Here is a 14,791-nt window from a genome sequence, read left to right on the forward strand (position 1 = left end):
GACAAATACACGGTGTATTGAAAAGCCTGTCGGAGAACTGTGAGGGGTAATTTGTCTGATGACCAGGGTGAGAATGTCTGGGTTCTAGTCTTGGCTTGTCCACTTACTAATGCAGCATGTACGCCCGGGGGGCAAACGACTTAGTATTTTCGAGTCTATTTCCTTAGTCGTAAAAGGATACTTGTCCTTCTTCTTGTAAAAGTAAGCTTGTAAAGGATACTTGTAATACTTGTCCCCACTACCTCAAAGGGTGGGGCTTTGGTGTTCAAAGGAAGCCAAGCATTTAACAGTGTTTTTGCAAACTGTAAGGTGTTCCATAAATATGTGCTTTTGTTAATGCACCACTGAAATTGCAAACTCCCAGAAGAGAGGCATCTGGGGAGAGCGATTTGGCTCTCCCACGTGGCGACTGTGAACTTCCCTCAGTTCTTATCTCAGGTTTATGGGACTATCTTGCTGAGGAAAACTTTTCAGTGTATGACTTAAAAAAAAAAAAAAAATTATCTACATAACTGGCAAGATGGTGTTTGTAAACGTATCATACAGACACGGCTTAAAATAAACTGCCAATAAGTCACCCAAACGCCAAGACTGTTTAAAAAAAAAAACAAGGTATTTCCGCGGACTTAGCCTTCGTTTTGAGAAAGATGCACTGTGAGTTCTAGATCAGGATGCCGGCCCCCGAATGGAAACAAAAATTGGTAGAACCGGTCGTCCGGTAACGTTGTTATTATAGTTCCATTCTGACAGGTTTAAACGATTTGCCACAATTCCCCGGAATAAGCAGGAGAGGAGTTGCCAACTCCGAGCACAGAGCGGGAATAATGCGCGCGCACTCGACTCCGACCGCTCCCGGATCCCGTGAGCGCGCCTCCCGGGCCAGCCCCGGCGCGCGCGCTGCCGGTGGTCCACGTGACCCCGGGCGCGGCGACGGCGGGGACGGGCGGGGGCTCGGGCCGGCTCCGCAGCGCCGCGCAGGCGCGCCAGGTCCCCGCTGAGCCGAGCCCCTCCTGCCAGCTCCAGGCGTCAAAATGGCGGCGAGGGGAACCTGGAGAAGCCCCGGAGCCTGAGCCACTGACAGGAGCGGAGAGGGGGGCGGTGGCGGCGACGGCAGGAGGAGGATGGCCCGGGGCGCTGGCACCGGTGCGGACGGCGGTGCTGGTGGCGGCGGCGGCGGGGGCGACGGCCGCGGTCCCAGCGGCGGCAGCAGCAGCAGCGGCGGGAGGAGCCTCCGGGGTGAGTGTCCCCCTCGATATCTCCGAGGTTGTGAGGCGAGGCTGTGCCCGGCGCGGCGCTGGGCGTCCCGGCGGGGAAGGGGCTGTGCGTGAGCGGCGGGGGCGCAGGGCTGGGGGCGGGCTGCCGCGAGAGGCGCGGGGCCGCGGAGCGGAGGGAGGCTGTGGTCCGTCTGGGGCTAAGGCGGCGGCGGTGGCGGCGGCAGACTGACCGGTCCTGGTGCGCTCCGAGGGGCGGGCTGGACTGTGCGCCGCCGTCCCGGGGGCTGGAGCTGCGAGGTGTGGCGCTCCCGAGCTGGGATAGCGGCCGGAGGTGGCCGCAGCGGCGGCCCGGCTGGTTCCCGACTCAGGGCTCCGAGGGGCGGGACCCGCCGCTCCCTGGACGCCGGGAAACCGCTCCCGAGGCTCGGGCGCGCGTTTACCCGGGCTGCCGGGCTGCGACCGCCCTGGGGTGGGCGTGAGAGCAGCCGGCCGGCTTCGGGGGTCGGAGAGAGCAGGCCTGGGGACCGCTGCTCCCGGGGAGAAGTTGGATTGTCCGGGTAAGTTACTGTTTCGGGGTCGAACTGAAATCAGCTCTTTGGTAGGTTGGGAGAGAGACGAGACAATACAGAGTGTTTGATAAAGAAGTCTGTGCTTGGAGTACTTGAAAGGCTAAAAGCGTGCATTTTTCAGCATCTCGTCATTTGCACAGATATTTACTAGCCTTGCCCCGAAGATGAGAACTTTCTCACCGTTTGCTGGGGGGAAGCTCTGAGCAGTGTTTGCTCCTCTTTTGAAATACAATAGCACCTCTTCATATACCAGCACAGGTAATAAGTAATCTGGATTAGGCCTAATTTGCAGAAGCAGTCTTGGTTTTTACCAGAAATCTGTTCCCTCTGCTAAAATATCTTGGCGTGATAAAGAAATAGACATTTTTACAGAATTCCTTCGTTTTTTTCCAAGTAACAGAATCTTTTGTCTCTCAATGGCATCCATTTCTTCTGGATTGCTGAAATCCATTACTTTCTTCCTAGAGATGTGGAAGAAAGATTTGAAATTGCAAGAATCATACGCGTTAATGGCAGCTGTGACGAAACTTGTCCTAGAATTTTGAAGTCAGAAAAACCTTGAGCGATCTGGTGTGACTTGTTTTAGAGCCGGGAAACTAGGCTCAGGGAGATCAGCGACTCACTGTGGGTCCTGCAGCTGCCCAGGGATTGGACCAAAACGGGGATCTAGGCCTCTCTTCGCCCCATTTAGAGAGCACTTTTCGCTCACTGCTGAAGCCCCTGTTCTTCATTGATTGCGTTCTTCTCCACCATCCTCGCTGGGTCTTTGTGCAATAGACTTGAAAGGAGAAGTCAGAGAGTGCGCCTCACGCTGATTCTTGACAGTTGCTGTCAGTTACCACAAGTAACTGAGGAAGATTTTTTCCTGACCTGAATTTAATAAAAACCAACTGACATTTCATTTAGAGTTTTCATAGGCCTGTGACTGTATTTCTGTCCAATTATAGCATTGCTCGTGTTTGCATGCATTCAGTAAAACCATAGGTTCATATTCTGTCCCGCAAAACCTAACTACTATGTTGTTTGGTTCAGCAATACCAGGTTTTAAAAAGGTTCTTTGTAGCAGACTCTCATTTTAGGCTTTAAAATACCTGTGTTATACCACCTGGTTTCCACGTAGTCGCAGAAATTTCTGTGTTGTGTGTCACAGATTAACCTTCAGAGATAGTCATGCCACACGATTCTGATTTCATATTCTAGTCATTGAAACTCACACACCAAAGTTGTGCCTTGTGTTCAGTTACACAGGTGATTATTGAAGATCTGTTTTGTATTTTGCAGTATTAGGTGCTGCAGAAGAAACAAGTGTAATATATAGACTTTGCCCTCAGAAAAGATAAGATGTACCCCTCTGATCCTAGAAAGCAGTCTAGTTAAAAGTTCTGTTAGTACAAAGAATGCTGTACGTTTTCTGGTTAGAGGGAGGTGAGTGAGGCCTCAGGAGTCTAAATAACTTCCTGGAACACTTGAGCTAGCTTCTGTGAGGGTTTCGATTTACAGAGAGATTGGAGCCGTTACTTTGTGAGGGAAAAACAGGAGTATAAGATGGAGATTAGTTTTAAGGGAGGGGAAAAGAGGAAAACTTGAATGAGCTGACCACTGAAGTTCCTTGGGAAGACATTAGACTATTGAAAGGGTATCTGTTGGTAGAAGGGTTTGAGTGCCAGATTGAGGAGATTGGATTTTTATCCTCTTGGGCAAGATATGGGGAGTCTTTGGAACTTTGGAGGCCAGACATTAATTTGATGAAACTGCCAAGATGCACCTGTCAGTGATCCGTTGATTGAGTTAGAATAAGGTTGAGTGGAATGAACCAGGGAAAATAGTAGCTGTTGCAGTACCTGGGTAGGAAGAGATGAGATCCTGACACTGATAGAGTCCCTAGAAAAGATGCAGGGCAGGTATAACTTTGTTGTTGTTTTTATCATGATAGAATATACATAACATAAAATTTGCCATTTTTACCAGTTTTAATTGTACAGTTCTATGGCATTAAGTGCATCCGCTTTGTATTGCAACCGCTACCACCACCCATTTCCAGAACTCTATTCATCTTTCCCAACTGAAACTCTGTACCCAGTAAACACTAACTCCCCACTTCCTTTTACACCCAGCCCATGACAACCACTTTTCTGCTTTCCGTCTCTATGAATTTGATTACTGTATGTATTTCCTATAAGTAGACTCATAGAATATTTGTCCTGGCTTATTTCACTTGGCATAATGTTCATCCAAGTTGTAGCATTTGTCAGAATTTCCTTCATATTTAAGGCTGAATAATATTCCATTGTATGTAATCTGTTAGTTGATACTTTGTATGCTTCCACTTTTTGGCTCTTGGAATAATAATGTACGTAGATGTGCAGGTATCTGAGTCCCTGCCTTTTTCATTTCATTTGGGTATATATCCAGAAAATTTTACATTCCCACCAGCATGTGTCAGAGTTCAATTTCTTCACATCCTCACCAATACTTGTTAATTTCATTATTTTGATAACATCCATCCTAATAGGTATGAAGTGACATCTCATTGTGGTTTTCACTTGCATTTCTCTATGATATTAGCATCTCTTGTGCTTATCAGCCTTTTGAATTGGAGAAATAATCTATTTAAGTTCTTTGCCTATTTTTTTAATTAAGTTGTTTTTCTGTTGAGTTGTAGGAGCTCTTTGTATATTCTGGATACCAATCCCTTATCAGATACATGATTTTCAAATATTTTTGCCAGTCCATGCATTACCTTTTCACTCTGTGGAGTGTATTTTGATGCACAGAAGGTTTTAATTTTAACGAAGTCCAACTGATCTAGTTTTTTCTTTTGTTTTGTTTATACTTTTGGTGTTACATCTGAGAAATTACTGCCAAATCCAGTGACATGAAGCTTTCCCCTTTTAAAATGCTTCTAAGAGTTTTCCCCTCAAAAACTCTTATAGTTAGGTCTTTACATGTGAATATCCAGTTTTTCCAATACCATTTGCTAAAAAGACTATCTTTTTTCCATTGAATGGTCTTGGCATCTTTGTCAAAAATCACTTGATCATACATTCAGGGATTTATTTTTGAAATCTTCTATTCCATTTGTCTGTAAGTCTGCCTTTATGCTGGTACCACACTTTTGATTACTCTAGCTTTATAGTAAGTTTTGAAATCAGAAGTATGAGGCCACCAACATTATTCTTTTTTGAAATTGTTTTGGCTATTTAGGGTCCCTTGAGATTGTTCCATGTAAATTTTAGAATAGATTTAGATATAGATTTTCTATATCTGCAAAAAAATGTCATTGGGATTTTTTTGATAGGGATTGGATTGAATCTGCAGATTCTTTGGAATAGTGATGACATCTTTTCCAGTCTTCCAATCTGTAAACAACAGACGTCTTTCATTTATTTGTGTTTAGTTTCCTCCCACAACGTTTCGTAGTTTTCAGTGTAAAAGTCTTCCATCTCTTTGGTTAGGTTTACTCCTAAATATTCTTTTTGGTGATTGTCAATGTGGTTTCTTGTTTGGATTGCTCATTGTCACAGAACACAACTCATTTTTACGTATTGATTTTGTATCCTGTAACCTTTCTGAATTCACTTATCCATCAGGTTGTGTGTGTGTGTGATCTTAGAGTTTTTTATATATACGATAATGTTATCTCCAAACTGATAATTTTACTTCTTTCCAATTTGAATACCTTTTCTTTCTTTTTCTTGCCTAATTGCTCTGGCTAGGAGTTCCAGTATTATATTGAATAGAAATGATGAAAATGAATATCCTTGTCTTGTTCCTCATCTTAGCGAGAAAGCTTTCAGTCTTTGACCATTAAGTATGATGTTAGCTGTGGATTTTTCATGTATAACCTTTATTATGTTGAGCTAGTTTCCTTATATTCCTGTTTTGTTGAGTGTATTCACAGGTATGTTTTAAGAAAAGAAAATTCGTTTTTGGGTCTGAGTTTCTGCCTGGTGAAAGATTTGCAGTCATAAGCAATCCATTTTACCTGTCTGAGGCATAATTTCTTCATCTGTAAGAAGAAAGAAGTACAGGCACACAGAGTTTTACATAGCAACTGTGCCACCCTGTATTTTTTATACCATTCTTTCCCTACCTATTACCACTTCCTTACTAGTCTGGACTGTTTATCGAATGGCCTACCAGCTGAATCGCTGCTGTTTGTTCTCCCACTTTCCCTCTCCTTCTCTGCAGTTCTCTATATTGCTACCACACTTTAAAAACAAACAACCCAATTGAAGGATGTTACTTTTCTACCTAAAAAACTTGCGTTGTGTTCCCATTGTCTACTGGATAAAGTCCAAACTCACAGAAGTTTCGTAAACTTTGTCCAACCTTAGATTTCCCGTCACTCCAGCCATGCTAAACTGTTTCTCTTGTTCCCTGTACTGTTTTTAGTGTGTTTATCCCAGTGTTTGGAGTTCTTTTTCATTGCCATCCAGGAGACTATGAGAAGATGACTCATCACCCATTTCAGCGGTAGATCTTGATTACACCAAGCCAATCAGCTCAAGGCATTCCCCTGTAAATTATTGTTTGTCCAAGTTAAACTGGACAAGGAAAGAGAGATTCTATTTTGGGGGAAGAAGATTTTTTTTTTCCCCTGTTGTATGTGAACAAGGGAGCAGTGCTAATAGCAACTGGCAGCTGTTTTGTGACCACAGGGAATGATGAATCACGCCCTGAAGACAGCAGAACAGAGAGGTAGAATGAATGTAGGTCCATGATAATATCATTTTAGACTCCTACTGTGCTGGGCCTGCGGTGGGATTTCTGTTCATGAATAAATCCCTATTGTGTAAGCCAACTTGGGGTTATTTGCAATAAAAAGTCTCCTGATTCTTAAAGCCATCTTTATTCTTCAAGACCCAGTTCAAAAGTTACTTTTACCAGTAATCATATACTCACTCCCTTAGTACTTTGGACCTTTCTTCCAGTTCTTATTGTACTGTATTATCACCAGTTGCTTGTACGTTTGACTCCTTCACATAACTCTTCTGTACTTGGAGCAAAAGCCTACAGGATGTGGCATAGTGTCTGGTAAATTGTAGAGAGTGAGTTGTTGGGATGAAATAATAGCATGAGAAAATGCTTTGTAAACAATCTTTTAGTAAATTTGAGGTATAGTATTGTATTTAAAACTAAAATGAGATGGAAAAATCAATTAGGCCAGGCATGCAAGGTGTTCTTTGCTTGCTCTTGTTTTCTAAAAATATTGATGAAGATTAAAAGTTTGACAATCTCCTCTGGCTACAATTCCTTAAATTTTATGAAAATCTTACCTACTAAAGCAGAAATCATGGAATGAGCAATAATGAATTGTGTTGTTAGTGTGTAATTTCCTTTCTTCTTTAGGGGGAGACTGAATGCCAAAACAACTTCAAGTATAGTGTATTCTTTTCCCCTGTATTCTGAAATTGTGCTGTGTGCTAAGTCTCTCCAGTCATGTCCGACTCTTTGCGATCCCATGGATTATAGCCTGCCAGCCTCCTCTGTCCATGGGATTCTTCAGGCAAGAATACTAGAGTGGGTTGCCATGCCCTTTTCCAGGGGATCTTCCCAATCCAGGGATCGAACCCAAGTCTCCTGCATTGCAAGCGGATTCTTTACCTCTGAGCCACCAGGGAAGCCCATTCTGAAATTATATTTACTTAATTTCTGTTTTATCTGGAGTTTACTTTAGAGAAAAATTCTATAATATTCTTCTTAAGTCTTAATTATTCTTGTCATCAGACTTTTCCCAAAGTATTTCTTGCTTGCTTGAGATGAGACATGAGAATTTTCTGGTTAGCAAAAAAGCTTTGTGGCAGAAACCTTAGGTGAGTTTGTAGTGATTGTTAGTAATAGCTTATGACAGAGAAATCTCATTTTATCCTTAATTACAGAGTCATAGTTCTGTCACATGCTTCAACAGTAAAGTCTGAGAAAGGAGGAAGGATGGGGAAGTAGAGTTAAAATTCCCAAGTTGGTATACTTCTCCATCTGTTGGCTTCAGGCAAATAAAACTTTGACATGGTGATTTGTAGTTGTTTCAAAACAAGGTAAAGAAGAATACAGTACACATGAGAAATTGTAGTATCATGTGTTGGGATGAGCGTGCAAAGACAGATTTGTGAACAGCTTTCATGTTTTGATGTCTAGTTTGTTGCTTCTGTACCTTAGTTTCTGCATCTGTAAAATGAATAGTATCACCTTCCTTAGAGTTCTTCTTTGATTAATTTAAATAGTCTATGTGAAAACACAGTATAGTGTTCTAAACAGAGATGCTCAGGCATCTCTTTTTTTCTCTGTCAACTTTTCCACATTAAGTGAATATATTTAATGCTGTTTGGATTTCAACTTTTGAGAATTGAAGCCAAGAATTCTCTTCTTTATGTGTGCATTCTTTCTGTCGTGTGGGCTTATTAACTCTTGAGTGAGAGCAAGTTTAAGCAAAAGTGTGTGTGTGTATGTTTAACAAAATTCTAAAATGAAGTTCAAACTCCTTTTCATGGATCAAATGGCTTTTTGTTATCCAGCCTCTGCTGCTTCTCTGGGCTCATATCTTTACTACTGCCAAACCCCTTCCCATTCACACTCTGCATATAGAATTGCTTTAAGTTCCTTAGTGACCCAAGTTTTGTTCTTTTCTTGGGCCTTCACATAGTCAGTTTCCTTTGCAGTTTAGAGCTTTATTTTTGTATCCCATCCCCCCCCCCCCCCCATTACCTTCACCAAGAAAAAGGTTCACACTTGTAGTCTTAGATCTTATCTCAGATGTTACTTTCTCAACAACCCCATAATGTGAATGCTTCATCATTGGACACAGAGAAGGTAAACAGTTTGCCCAAGATCACAAGCCTTATAAATGGATCTGAATCCAAACCTAGATAGTTCAGCTCTAGAGTTCATCTTCACTAATTTGTGCTTCCTCTACATTGTAATTGCCTATTTACCTGCTTGTGTGTGTGTGTGCTAAGTCACTTCAGTTATATCTGACTGTGTGTGACCCCAGGGACTGCAGCCTGCCAGGCTCCTCTTGTACATGGGTTTCTCCAGGCAAGAAGACTGGAGTGGGTGGCCATTTCCTTCTCCAGAGGATCTTCCCGACCCAGGGATCAAACCAGCATCTGTTACATCATCTCCTGCTTTGGCAGGCAGGTTCTTTACCACTAGTGCCACCTGGGGTCATTTACCAGCTTGTCCTTGTATAATTTAAAAAAATATTTGACTGCACCCAGTCTTAGTTGCAGCATGTGGGATCTAGTTCCCTGATCAGCAATCAAACTGGGCCCCCCTGTATTGGGAGCATGGGGTCTTCACCACTGGGCCACCAGGGAAGTCCTATCCCTAATTAATTTTGAAGCAGAAATTACGTCTGTCTTTTTCATTGTTATATCCTCATAAGCCTGTTATTAGCACATAGTTCATGCTTGGAAAACATATAAATGAATGAAAATTCTCTTGAGAGCAGAATTTTTTATTAAATTTCTCTTAGTACTTTTCACATAATGCATGTCAGTAAATAGTCTTTTCATGTTTATGATACAAAGTGAAAAGTATATGATCAAGTTCATTGTGTCTGAAATATTTTGCACTTTGTTCCAAAGGTAGTTCAAGCTCCATTTTTATAGTCACTGTTAACTCCTCCTGTCCTTTTATAGCAGTGTTACTTGGCATCTTAAACTGGTGCTTTCTTTTGTAGGCCTCCATTTCACATGGTATTCCGATGAACTATTAAAATATAGATTATTTGTAACTTCTTTCTAAATAGTACATAGGAGATTTTACAAATTATAAATTTTTAACTAGTATATGGACTCTAATCAATATCTATTAACCTTTTAATGGGTGTGACTGCTGTACATATTTGGAACTTAGAAAAAAATAGAAGTACCCACATTTTAAACCTTGATGTATCCCAGAAGATAAGTGGTTTATCTGTTCACAGGGTAAGTAATGATTTAAGGCATGCACATTGTCGTTCATGTATATGGGGAAAATTGGGGTGTTGTATTTCAATGTACTTTTTCAAATAAGTAATGTCTTGAAGCTATCCAGCCTGAAGCTGTCTCTGTCCTAGAGATAGAGAACCAGAAAAGTTTTCTTTCTCCCTGAATATTCTCACTTTACCAAAGACTTTGCTTCTTTGGTTAATCATTCTTTGTTTTGTGTCCGCTATGCTTTAGTACAGGGTTTCTCAGCCTTGGCCCTGCTGACATGTTGGACCAGATAATTCCTTGTCGTGGGGCACGGTCGTGTGCGTTGCAGAATGTTTAGCGGCATCCTCGGCCTCTACCCACTAGGTTGCAGTAGTGACCTTTCTCATCCCTAGCTAGTGACAACCAAAAATGTCTCCAGGCATGCCAGATGTCTCTGGGGGAGCAAAGTCACCCAGCTGAAAACTGATGCTTTACTGCATCTTCCCTCCTCATTTGTTATGATATCTCCCTCTTTTTCATACACACACCTTTCCAGACTTTCACATCCTCTCTCCCACTACCTCACTTCTTGGCACCTTTTTACAGTCTTTCTTTGAAAAGAGTTATAAAACATCTGCTCACTCCAAGTTTTTTTCTTCCGCTTCAGTTTCTTCTCTTCAGTTGTATGAAACCACATTTTCCTGGTTTTCCTTTGCATCTCTGGCAGCTCCGTTTTGGTCTCCTTTATCAGCTCTACTCACTCGGACAATGACATAATTTTTGCTTCTTTCTTTTTCTTATCTAGTCGACTCCTGCCTTTCTCGCTTCATTTCTTTGTACGTTTTCGTTCATATACCTATTAATTCTTAAGCTGTTCTCTCTATTGAAACACCCTTACCTGTTCTTCTTTCTGTTTAAATTCTAACATTCTTCAAGAACAAAAGCAGATGTCATCGTCCCATGAAAGCTGTTTCTAATCACTCTCCTCTAACTTCCATGCCATTGTCCTATCCTTTCTCTCTGTATTCCACAGACTATGTACAGTTTTGTGTTACTCATATGCTGGAATATGTCCTGCCCCACAGTAAGCTCATCTCTGTATCTCTGACAGGACCTGGCCGAGTGCCCTGCACATAGTCGGTGCTCAGGTCGTTCCTAAAGCAATGCTGAGGAGGTAGCGGTAGAGCGGAAAGGATTTAGTGAAAAAACAGTAATGACCTGAAAGGTTGCCAAAAGTAGGAGAAAAAGAAGAAAAATGAAGAAAATTTAAAACTGATCATAGAATACATTCTCTCCTTTCATGGTTTCTGTGATATGGGCCTGATCGCATTCTCCATTCTAAGCACCTGATTTATTAAGGACCCGTTACGAGCCAGGCCGTCTTCAAGGTAATTGGAATACAAAGTTAATTGAAAAGGACACAGTGCCAGTACTGTAAGAACTTAAACTCTTTGCGGATGTAGAACTCTTAGCATTTATTTACCCGTACAGAGTGGTAAGTACTGAAACTGAAGTGTATCCAAAACTTTCTGGTCACACAGAGGAAAGGGGCAACTTCTCATTTCAAAGTAAACCTCATTCATAGACCACTTCTTAACACGCAGCCCATTCTGGCCACTGCCCAGCTGATGAGTGTTTTCCACGGTTTCCTTAACCGTGTTCTTCCCCAGCTTCCCAAACCTACGCATTTCCTGAGCCTCAGCACTTAGCCTTCCGTTCATTCTTCTATATCCTTTTCTTCAGGAAATGGATATATTGATGGTTTTAAGACTTCAGCTGACAACTTCCAAATCCATACCAGCTATAACAGAACATTTTCTGTTGTGAAATAATAGACAAGCACATAAACAATTTTAACTTACCTTTTTATTAAGTTATTTTCAATTTAACACCACCATAGTCATGAAATAGAACAGTGTAAGCATGAGCAAGCTTCCCTGGTGGCACATCTGGTAAAGAATCCGACTGCAGTGGGGGAGACCTGGGTTCTATCCCTGGGTTGGGAAGATCCCCCGGAAAAGGGAATGGCTACCCACTCCAAGTATTCTTGGGCTTCCCCTGTGGCCCAGCTGGTAAAGAATCCGTCTGCAATGCAGGAGACCTGGGTTCAATCCCTGGGTTGGGAAGATCCCCTGGAGGAGTGCATGGCAACCCCTTCCAGTTTTCTTGCCTGGAGAATCCTCATGGACAGAGGAGCCTGGCGGGCTACAGTCCATGTGTTCACAAAGAGTTAGACACGACTGAGCACCTAAGCACAGCACAGACATGAGCAAAACCTCACTCAATGCCTCGTCTCAATCACAGTCGCTTTAAAGTTAGCTGCTATTCTGCTTTTTATAGTAATTGCTTCTATAAAAAAAAGAGAGAGATGCTCTATACCTGAATACCAACTATATATTTTTTCTAAAACAGTTAAGTTTCATTTTGAGAGACTGGAAGACAGCAGTGGAGGGAGGCATCTTGCTGTATTCCATTTTGTTCTTGCATTGAAATCCCCAAGAACATCGCTGGGTTCACTAGGAGGGCTGCTGCTGCTGCTGCTGCTAAGTCGCTTCAGTCGTGTCTGACTCTGTGCGACCCCATAGAGGGCAGCCCACCGGGCTCCCCCATCCCTGGCAAGAATACTAGAGTGGATTGCCAGTTCCTACTACAATGCATGAAAGTGAAGTCGCTCAGTTGTGTTCGACTCCTAGTGACCCCATGGACTGCATGCAGCCTACCAGGCTCCTCCGTCCGTGGGATTTTCCAGGCAAGAGTACTGGAGTGGGGTGCCACTGCCCTCTCAGAGGAGGACTGAGTATATAGTGATACTCATGGATATCATTTATTGCAGCACAGGATACAAAACAAAATCAGCAAAGAAAAAATGCCCATGAGGCAAAGTCCAAAGGGAAGCAGGCACAAGTTTCCAGGAGCTCTCTTGCTGGAGTCACAGAGGTCACACTTAGTTCCTCCAGGAGGGGCTTGTGACAGCACGAGTGAAAGATGGTCTACTAGGGAAGCTCGTTAGAGTCTCAGTGGAGCGCCGAGGGTTTTTATGACGGCTGGTCACGTAGGCATCCACTCTCTAACATGTATCAAAATTCCAGGCTCCCGGAAGAAAAGCAGATATTGAGCATAAACCATACTGTTTGTGCAAACGGTTTAAGTATACAGAGCTGTCCTTATCTGTTAAGGAGTGGTAGAAACAGAAAGTCCAAGGCCTTGAAGACCAGCCAGGGCCAGCCTTTCCAGCAGTTTCTAGGCCTGTTGTGCTTTTTTCTGCCTGACACTTCTTAATTCAAAATATAAGTAAATGAAAACTCAGTTTTTGTATTGTATCATTTTCTCTTAAAATGTATCAGCACTAGCAGAGTGCAGACCTTTACTTTGCACTCCCTTGCTGTCATATGACTGAAAGTATGTTCTATGGAACACTGTCCATGACCTGTTACTGGTTTTTCTTAGAAAGATTTTCATGATTAATTAAGGTTCAGGAAGATTGAATTAAGCAATTAATCAGATAACTTTCACAGGGCCCTCAGCCTTTTGGAGTGATATGTGTGGCCTGGCCGCCTCCTGCCTGTCTTCCCTCGTCTTACAGTATTGTGCTTCCCCACTTCCCCTGCATCAGCTACTTTGGCCTTCTTGCTCTTCCTGGAATTTGCTAAACTGTTGACTTTGCCTTAACTATCCAGCATCACATCACTACTACCTCTGCCAATAAATAATGTCAAGTGTTATTTGTGTTTCTATATTATTTATATTTATGTGTTTAAGATCTCTCTTCTGTATGCTGTATGTGTTCTTTTTATGTCTTATGGGCTTATTCATGTCAATAAATCAACTTATTTTTTCTCATAGCAGCCATGCCTTTCATGGCATTTATCCCAGGGTATAATTTTATTTTTGTAATTATTTCCAAACTTGGAAAACTCAGCAGTGGCCACAGCACTGGAAAAGGTCAGTTTTCTTTCCAACCCCAAAGAAGGGCAATGCCAAAGAATGTTCAAACTACCACACAGTTGCACACATTTCACATGCTAGCAGGGCTTCCCTCGTGGCTAGGCTGGTAAACAATCTGCCTGCAATGCAGGAGACCTGGTTTCGATCCCTGGGTTGTGAAGATCCTCTGGAGAAGGGAAAGGCTACCCACTCCAGTACTCTGGCCTGTAGAATTCCATGGACTACAGTGCATGGGGTTGCAAAGAGTCTGACACAATTAAGCGACTTTGACTCACATGCTAGCAAGGTAATGCTCAAAATTCTTCAAGCTGGGCTTCGGCAGTATGTGAACCAAGAACATCCAGATGTACAGACTGGATTTAGAAAAGGCAGAGGAACCAGAGATCAAATTGCCAACATTTGTTGGATGATAGGGAAAGCAAGGGAGTTCCAGAAGAACATCTACTTCTGTTTCATTGACTTTGCTAAAGCCTTTGACTATGTAGAACACAACAAACTGGAAAATTCTTAAACAAGGTCATCCGGTATTCCCGCCTCTTTATCTCCTGAGAAACTGTATGCAGGTCAAAAAGCAACAGTTAGAACCTTGCATGGAACAGACTAGTTCAAAATTGGGAAAGGAGTATGACAAGGCTGTATATTGTCACTCTGCTTATTTAACTTATATGCAGAGTACATTATGCAAGGTGCCCGGCTGGATGAAGCACAGGCTGGAATCAGGATTGCTGGGAGAAACATCAACAACCATTTAGAGAGATGGTAACGATGACCCTATATGTGAGACAGCAAAAGAGACACAATGTAAAAGACAGTCTTTTGGACTCTGTGGGAGAAGGTGAGGGTGGGATGATTTGAGAGGGTAGCATTGAAACGTGTATATTATCATACGTGAAGCGAATCGCAGGTCCAGGTTGGATGCGTGAGACAGGGTGCTCAGGGCTGGTGCACTGGGATGACCCTGAGGGGTGGGATGGGGAGGGAGGTGGGAGGGGGGTTCAGGATGGGGAGCACATGTGCACCCATGGCTGATTCATGTCAATGTTTGGCAAAAACCACTACAATATTGTAAAGTAATTAGCCTCCAGTTAAAATAAATTAATTTTTAAAAAACTAAAAAAAAGAAATATCAACAACCTCAGGTATACAGATGATATCACCCTAATGG

At 42.6% G+C, this 14,791-nt stretch overlaps 1 protein-coding gene across 2 annotated transcripts in view; it reads left to right on the forward strand.

Moving 5' to 3' along the window:
• The first annotated feature begins 959 nt into the window (after positions 1 to 959).
• BTBD7 (BTB domain containing 7) overlaps positions 960 to 14,791 on the forward strand; it is a 90,599-nt gene continuing 76,767 nt past the window's right edge. The window contains exon 1 of one of the 2 annotated variants that reach the window (XM_043489450.1): positions 960 to 1,236. The gene's annotated coding sequence lies outside the window, so the exon portion shown is untranslated. Of the gene's footprint in view, positions 1,237 to 1,420; positions 1,772 to 14,791 lie in introns of those variants that run through there. The other variant, XM_043489451.1, reaches the window with a different exon arrangement.

This window comes from Cervus canadensis, chromosome 17, assembly GCF_019320065.1.
Source record: "Cervus canadensis isolate Bull #8, Minnesota chromosome 17, ASM1932006v1, whole genome shotgun sequence".
Taxonomy (NCBI): Eukaryota; Metazoa; Chordata; class Mammalia; order Artiodactyla; family Cervidae; genus Cervus; species Cervus canadensis.